We start from the raw sequence: 9,257 nt of genomic DNA, 5'->3' as shown, positions 1-9,257 counted from the left end.
TTTAATGTTAAAGCATCTAATATATGAGGATCACAAAGACAAAGTGTAAAATCAGGAAAACAATTAAAATGAACGGGTCCTTTGTGGAGACCAGTTTCCATCATACCCATTAAACTATCATTATAATCAATAAAACGAGCATCCCTTAAACACAATAAAACAGAAGTATTTTTATCTTGTGGAGTTAATTGTTTTATTCCAACTTGAATTAATCCTAAATGAATAAAATTATGACCAGTTTGTAAATGGCGTTTAATAGAATTAGCATCAAATAATTGACAAGTCTCACGAGGTTTCTCTAAAGCATAAACTTGTTCTAATGTTTTAACATGGAGATTAACTTTGAATGTATTCTATAGAAAAGTAGTTTTATAAATTTCTTTAACTGATAATTTTGGTATATTCTAACTTAAATTAATTTTATCATTCTGTATTTCAACATCTTCTTCATTAATTACTAATCCTTGATTGGATATTGAGGGCAAAGTGGTTGATGACCGAGAACTGACTGAAGAGTTACTTCTAAGTAATCGACTCATTTTTCCGTTAATTAATCTGTTTTACAGGAATCTTAATACATTGTCTAAATTTATCATATTTTCACATACTAAGGTTTCACACATACCCATTTCGGTTGACTCCTAAAATCCAATACTGCCTAACCAAAGGACTTACCAAGGATTAGGACGAAGACTAGGTGGCTAGTTCCAAAGTGAAAAATACAGATATAATTTTGGACAGATTAAGAAGACTAAAACCAGATTAATAGACAAAAAATAGAGAAAGATTAAGCAGAATTAACCAGACAGTAAACAATAGGTAACAACATAACTTGGCTCTGATACCAAAAGGGGGTGGAAGCAGGAAATAAGAAATACATAATGTAATGGAAGCAGGAATAATAAGCACACAAAATAACTTGAAATATTTTAATCAAAGTAACTTACAATTGTTTTAACAGAAGTAGAAGAAACACTGGGTTGCTTTTGAATACATTCTTTAAAATAGAAATTTACAGAAATTTTAATATTTGACTAGGTGTTGGTTCTCACTCAGATAGTTTCGAATCAACTCTGCCTACAAATGAATTAACCATTACAATTTATAGATAGAAAATTTAACTATGAAGCATGTGACTTAGAGTTAATCAAGAGAGTAGTTGGCAGCACATGAACAAAAGCAGGCTGTCGGATGCTTTCGGCTGATTGACAAAAGTTGAAGCAGATTTTAGCAGATTGATTGAGTGATGAACAGTAAAAGTGAATAGTGACTTGTTACTATTCATTACTTTTGGTGGAGACATATTATCAGGGAATCAATATAAATACAAATTGGCAGCTTTTCTCAAAAGAGTATTGATTGAAGCGAATTTGTATCTATATGGAATCCAATGCAGAGCTAACTAGGCATATGGGTCCCGAGCATCTTGAAACGCGGGTCCATATGGGTTTTGAGTAGTTGAACCTTCAGAAGAGTCTAAATTGTCTAATCCTTCTTCTGAATTGCTGTTATTCGAATCTGATTGGGCTTCGGCCTGATCAACCAGTAGACGAGCCATTTTGAGCAACTCATCTCTAGATGATTTGGGCTTTGGCTTGGGCTTATCCATTGACTTAGATTTATCCTCTGATTTGGGCTTAGCAGTGCTAGGCTTTGTAGTCTTTGATTTATCCTTTGATTGAGCCTTTAACTTGGATGACTTGGGCTTGAAAGAACTTGAAGTTGGGCTTCCAAGGTTGACTGTAGGAAGTTGGCTTCCTTGTGTTAATTGAGCAGTTGGGTTCTACTGAGCTTTAACCATTGTAGGAGTTGGAGCATGAATGTTAACCGGGAACTCAGTTTGAACAATTTCAATAATGCGGGAAATTTTGTAATTATCCCACCATTTAACCGAATGAATTCTTTGAACAACATCATCAGAAATGCCATAATGCCATTTAAATATCCAAGGGATTTTGTATTTAGATATAAAAATGAGCAATTTAGGGAATTTCTTCTGTTGTGGAGTGAATGAGAAAATAGTTGAAAAATAGTTAGCCTGTTCCAGCACAATGGCTGGGAAGATATCTGAAATGGCACCATAATGAGTCCATCATCGCAGAAACTAAGTAGGTAATTCAGATTTAAACTTTTGATCAAATTGGATGAACCAAGAGTGACTAAATGTATCAGTTTGATAGAGAAATATTTTGAACCAGGCATCAATATAGTCATAATAAATATACTGAAGGAAGTGATTAGGTAAATATAGCGATCCCGGTTGTCCCTTTACTGTTCTGTTGTATTCCGGACTCGGTTCCGTGAAGTTAGTAGTTGTATCTATCTTGTTGTCATCCTTTAATTCCGTTTGTTTGAGTTATAAGATGTGTTGGGCTTGTTTCAAACAGGTGGATTGAACCTTGGTCTGAAATCTTGTTGCCAGGTTTTTGGTCGTCCCGCTCGAGCGGGTCTTGTTGCGCTCGAGCGGATATTGCACACTCCCAGTTTTTCGTGTCCCTGCAAAACTTCTGCAGGTGTAATTTTTACGTTCGAGCGGGTTTCTCTATGCTCGAGCGGTGACGCTCGAGCGGGTACTTTGGCGCTCGAGCGGGTAGTACCTTTGGGTGTAAGTTCTGGGAAGGGGAAATCTACGCTCGAGCGGACTGGTTTTCGCGCTCGAGCGGGTTTACTTTATTCTTGTGTCTTGGCCCTCGAGTGGGTCTTTTTAAGCTCGAGCGGACCTAGTTTTTGTTCTTGACGCTCGAGCGTTGTGTTTTCCACTCTAGCGGGAATGTCGTATATCAGTTGGTTGTGGGGCAGTTTTAAATCACTTTTTCTCATTCTTTCTCTCTCTTACTTTTCCGAAAGAGCCATTTGAGAGCTTCTCTCTCTAAAACCTTGCCTTCTCTCTAGATATTGATCTAGCTAGGGTGTTTTCCTCACCTTCAGCCTTTACAAAAAGGTTATTGATCGTCGAGGGCTATCTTTTGATCCGAGAAACTCGTGGTTTGGAGCAACTTCGTCTACACCATCTTCTTCGTTGGGTGTCATCTTTGAGGTAGGGATTCCTACTCACGCTTATGGGTTTTGACATAGATTTTGAGCTTATTGTTTAAATGGTTGACTTTGGGACTTAGGGTTTCAAAATATGTTAAAGGGGGGTTTTGTGATTTGGGGCTCATAATATGTATTTTGGGTTTCAAAATGATGATATAGTTGTTGGTTGGTGATATTGGAACCTTTGGGTTGATATTGAGAGTTGGAGGTAAAAGTCCTAATTTGTTGTTTAAAATTAATTGGTGTAATTAATTTGGGAAAATTGTTGCTATATGGAATTGAGTTGGAAATAATGAAATTGACTCATTATATGGTTGAATAGTGGAGTTAGATTTATTAATTGCTCACTTTTGAAAACATTGATATTTTATCTGTTGGAGCTTTTATTATCTGTTTAGAAATAATTGCTTGGGCTACCGGTGGAGGGTAGTTTTGATTGTTGTAGACAATGCATGATGATTAGGCAAACTAAAACTAATCAATTGGATATGTCATAGAGTATAACAGTTGATAGAATACATTAACGTTATGTATTGATTGATTGCGTATATGACCTTTGTGTATATATGTTGTGTGTGTGGGAGGAGATAGGGGATGTACTCCACGGTTTAGGGGAAGATAGGGGATGAACCTCTAAACCGGATGTTGTTTGGAAGGAGATAGGGGATGGACTCCACTGATACAGCTCATATGCTTGTCAGATAATGTGTTGATACAGCTCATATGCTTATCTTTGGAAGTATTGATACAGCTCATATGCTTGTCATTGGAGGTGTTGATATAGCTAATATGCATATATGTTGAAATATGGATATAGCTTGTATGCTTATCTGTTGAGATGTTGATACAACTAATATGTTTATCTATTGAAAAATGGGAAGTATTTAATATGAGTCATTGTCTCATATAAGTGGTTGGCCAGGTTCTGAGCCAATGATGTAAACTGTGAAATTGATAAGAAATGGAAACTGGAATGAAGAATGAACATAGTGGTCATGAAATGGAAATGGGTTATGAATTGGTTTATGAAAATTGAACGTTTATCAATTGCTAATGTCTTAGTCATTGCTCATACTGTGTTTAGCATATCTCTTCTGGGCGTTGGCTCACCCTTTATGGGACATTATTTTCAAGTATAGGTAGTATGCCACCTCCAAGGATATAGCTTGGATGATGATGAGAGTTGAAGACTCTTTATTTTGTTTATTTTGATGTATTACATGTAAATTCAAGCCAAGGGCTTAATATGTTTTGAGTTTGTACTCTTCTTTTTTGTAACCAAGTGTTAACTTGGAAAGCTGTAAGCCCATAGGGCACTTGCTTTTGTTGTTAACATGTAATACAGTTGTAAGGATTACTCTGATGAATAGGAATGGTTGATTTCTTTTGTATCAATGCATGTCTAAAATGTTGGTTTAATGTTTTCTTTTGAGGGCGTTACAGTAAATCTCGAAGCTGAAAAGGAGAACCCCATTCAGCTAGGGAAATGACATTATGAATATAAAGGGAACGGTAAACAACTTTACTAGAATAGGTGCGATCATAAATAGGTTTAATCACAATGGACTGATGGTTAAAGAAGATATCTTTATAGAAGGTGATGGTTTTTTCTAGATGCATGGGAACAAAATGCCATCTAGGAAGAAAATAAGATTTAACCAGGTCATTAACAGACTGACTTTTAGGATGACTAGGTTCTTTGAAAAACAGATTAGTAGTGGTGGATTTAACATAATCAGATCGGGTAGTTTTAATTGGATTAGGAGGGTATGTAGTAACTGCTTGGCTGGATGAAACAAAGGGATCAGTGGCCAAAGCAGAAGTGTAACTAGGTTTGGGAATGTTACCAAGAACTTGGTAACGGTTAATCATTTCAATAGGATGGTATTGGGTTACTAGCTCCAAATAAGGAGGAACAATATGTGGACCAGATGGGACCAAGGCTTTTGAAGGAGGCCTGGGACGAGACATCTGTTTAATAGAAATAAAAGTTAGCAATGAAGATTAACAACCACTGAGAAGGTTTAAATAATTTTGATGGTAATCTAAACAGTTGTAGTAATCAGCAAGTAAATGGCGACGAGCTTGAATCTGGTGGTAGTTAATATATTGGGCACGTTTAGTAGTTGGTTTGGCGAGTTTTAGTCGGGCAATGGGTGAGCAGTTTGGTGTATCAAGGTGTTGTATCAGAGCCAAGTTATGTTGTTACCTATTGCTTACTGTCTGGTTAATTCTGCTTAATCTTTCTCTATTTTCTGTCTATTAATCTGGTTTCAGTCTTCTTAATCTGTCCAAAATTATATCTGTATTTTTCACTTTGGAACTAGCCACCTAGTCTTCGTCCCAATCCTTGGTAAGTCCTTTGGTTAGGCAGTATTGGATTTTAGGGGTCAACCGAAATGGGTATGTGTGAAACCTTAGTATGTGAAAATATGATAAATTTAGACAATGTATTAAGATTCCTGTAAAACAGATTAATCAACGGAAAAATGAGTCGATTATTTAGAAGTAATTCTTCAGTCAGTTCTCGGTCATCAACCACTTTGCCCTCAATAGCCAATCAAAGATTAGTAATTAATGAAGAAGATGTTGAAATACTGTGACGCCCCAAAAAAAAAAATTTTTTTTTGAAACGTCATAAGATTTTAAATAACAATAACTTGCTAGATAAAATTTTAACTACTAGTTAGGAACTTTTAAGTTCTTACAAAGCCAAAGTCCAACAACAAAATAAAACTACAAGTTCACATACAACGTCACAACATAGTTAAATCCTAATGCAAGGGATAACAGGATTTTATTTTGATAAAATCTTGACTCTAAGTCAGCCAAGGTTCGATATTGGCAGCAGCTCCAATTTCAGCCTCAGTCCCTTCTTCAACATAATCTGGCATGAAACGCCAGGGCAACAAAATATATGCCATGAGTTTTGCAACACAGTAAGAAAACGTAACCAACCTACCATTCTTTTTAAGAGACAAATAATAATATTATAAACATGAGATAACAATATAATTATACACAAAAATTACAACCATTAGAATAGTTTCAGTAATTTTAATAAATTAGGTGACACTCGAAATCTCGCCAAAGAGATTTAACTTACCAACCACTAAGCATGGCAACGGTTAATTTGAAACCCTCCCTTGGTCAAATATTTAAGTGTTACCAACCGTAACTACCAGGGATGCCCACGTCCGGAGTTATATACCCAAGTAGTGGCATCCGTGGTCTGCCCCAAGGAAACGGTCTGCCAGGGGTAAGCAACCTCCCTGTGTGCCACCTGCACATCCACCCTTATTCCAAAACCGAATACCGAAAAGGGTTCAAATAAGTCCCGTGCCATCTTAGAGTTTCGCAACACAATTTACGTGAGAATTCTCAAAACCAGGGCTCACCCTGAACAACCGGTGTTAACCGTCAACTCTTAATTCCATACAGTCTTTAAACCAAGACTCACCCCGAACAACTGGTATTAATCGTCGATTGTTAACTTTGTATATGCCGTTAATTATTTCAGTTAATTTTGATATTAATCACAAATAACTCCAAATTTTTAATCACAAGTAATGTTATATCAACTCATTAAAATTCCCAATCATAAAATATTGCATGGGTCACACAATACTAAATAAAAGTACAGAATTTAAATAAACAATTTATTTAAACCATGATATGAAATAATAACTTAGATACAAGAATTAAACCCTAAATACACACATGCACAAATTTTTGATTTACAAAATTAGACTAGCATAATATTAAAGTGGTGATTTTATTCTGTCCAGAAAATTTTTAGAGTATATATCTTGCAAATAAAATTATAAATACATTACTTATACAACTCTAAAATTCATATCAATCTACAGGATACTCAATAAACATGTTATGGTTATTTTTCAGAAAGCTTTTCCCAAAAATAACTTATAAATAATTCTAAACAAATTCCAAGGGTGTTTATGACACAGATTTGTCACATTTCCTTATTTTAATTCCATGCTTAAATTTATAGATCAAACCCATAATCTAAGGATTTATTATGAAACTAGACTTCTCAAATTTCATCTTCTAGTTAGAAATTACAAGATTTGGCTTAGTATAAAATTTTAAATAAATTTTCAAATACATGGTAAAATCTGTCTCACAGTTTCAGATTCAGTTAGAAATTTGTATAAATTCGTAGAAAGCTCGAAAATTGTTTCCAAAAATTTTTGGATAAACTAGACATCATTATCAACAACTTTGTAGAAGAAATCATCTCGAAATTCTGAGTATAAAATTGTCTAACAATTCGGTGACATGCTGGCAGATTCAAGGCAGATTGTTCTCAACACAGTTTCAGATTTAGTTAAAAATTTGTATAAATTCGTAGAAAGCTCAAAAATTGTTTCCAAAATCTTTTGGATAAACTAGACATCATTATCAACAACTTTGTAGAAGAAATCATCTCGAAATTCTGAGTATAAAATTGTCTAAAAATTCGGGTAACATGCTGGCAGATTCAAGATAGATTATTCTCAACACAGTTTCAGATCTAGTTAAAATTTTGTATAAATTCGTAGAAAGCTCAAAAATTGTTTCCAAAACTTTTTAGATAAACTAGACATCATTATCAACAACTTTTTAGAAGAAATCATCCCGAAATTCTGAGTAAAAAATTGTCTAAAAATTCGGGTGACATGCTGGCAGATTCAAGACAGATTGTTCTCAACACAGTTTTAGATTTAGTTAAAAATTTGTATAAATTCGTAGAAAGCTCAAAAATTGTTTCCAAAAATTTCTGGATAAACTAGACATCATTATCAACAACTTTGTAGAAGAAATCATCTCAAAATTCTGAGTATAAAATTGTCTAAAAATTCGGGTGACATGCTGGCAGATTCAAGACAGATTGTTCTCAACACAGTTTCAGATTTAGTTAAAAATTTGTATAAATTCGTAGAAAGCTCAAAAATTGTTTCCAAAAATTTCTGGATAAACTAGACATCATTATCAACAACTTTGTAGAAGAAATCATCTCGAAATTCTGAGTATAAAATTGTCTAAAAATTCAGGTAACATGCTGGCAGATTCAAGACAGATTATTCTCAACACAGTTTTAGACAATGTATCAAATGTACATAATCTGAAAAATTTCAATTATAAAAAAAATGAGAGGGTTGAGAGGGTTTTCTTACTTAGTAGTAGGATTGAAATGGAATAATGAAATGGTAGGAAAATATGCAACCTCAACCTCCTCCTCTTCTTCCACAAGAATTCCCTCTATTTGGATGTATATGGTTTATGCTTAGCCTTCAAAATGTGCATGACTACTAGGTGCATTTTATAGATCTTCTCCGAGGCTAGCTCTCTCTCCCTCCCTCCCTCTCACACATTCTTTCCATTAATAAATCCATCCACTTTCTCCAAGTTCTAAGAAATGTGACTTTCACTAAATTCTTTGCTCTCTTTCTCCAAGTTCTATGGCTTTCTTTCTCTCAATTCCAAGAGCATCATTAGCTCTTCTTCCCTAAACAAGCATGCAAATCAACATGTGGAAAGCCTCCACCAAAATTCTGCAAAGGTTTGATTCCCTCTTTTTTTTTTTTTTTTTTTGTGTGGGTTTCTGAAAATTGACACACTAAGATTTTTAACTAAGGTATTTAGTAAGAATAGTTATTATATTGAATCCTAGTTAAAATAATTTATAAACAACAAATATTGAACACCCACAAAATTATTATTTTTTATAATGTCTTGTTAGTGATTGAATTGAGTCAATTTAAAACTAACTTTTACACTAATATATAATTCAGATAGACTGTAGACAAAATTAATTAATTTATTTATTTATTTATTTTCTTTAAGGAATAATTAAAGATGGGTTTTCACAAATACAGAATGATAAAATTGATTTAAGTTGGAATATACCAAAATTATCAGTTAAAGAAATTTATAGAACTAGTTTTCTACAAAATACATTCAAAATTAATCTCCAGGTTAAAACATTAGAAAGAGTTTATGCTTTAGAGAAACCTCGTGAGACTTGTCAATTATTTAATGCTAATACTATTAAACGCCATTACAAACTAGTCATAATTTTATTCATTTAGGATTAATTCAAGTTGGAATAAAACAATTAACTCCACAAGGTAAAAATACTTCTGTTTTATTGTGTTTAAGCGATGCTCGTTTTATTGATTATAATGATAGTTTAATGGGTATGATGGAAACTGGTCTCC

At 34.0% G+C, this 9,257-nt stretch overlaps 1 long non-coding RNA gene across 1 annotated transcript; it reads right to left on the bottom strand.

Annotated features, from left to right (window-relative positions):
- Positions 1-5,679: 5,679 nt before the first annotated feature.
- LOC145790096 (uncharacterized) lies at positions 5,680-8,774 on the bottom strand. Its single transcript, XR_014328737.1, has 2 exons — positions 8,214-8,774; positions 5,680-5,923 (listed from the first exon to the last, which is right to left on the bottom strand). It is a non-coding gene; the product is annotated as an uncharacterized LOC145790096 (long non-coding RNA).
- Positions 8,775-9,257: the final 483 nt, after the last annotated feature.

This window comes from Camellia sinensis, chromosome 5, assembly GCF_055761805.1.
Source record: "Camellia sinensis isolate YWXY chromosome 5, ASM5576180v1, whole genome shotgun sequence".
In the NCBI taxonomy this organism is placed as follows: domain Eukaryota; kingdom Viridiplantae; phylum Streptophyta; class Magnoliopsida; order Ericales; family Theaceae; genus Camellia; species Camellia sinensis.
The sequence above is the reverse complement of the archived record's forward strand: the minus strand, read 5'-3'. Positions and strand labels throughout refer to the sequence as shown.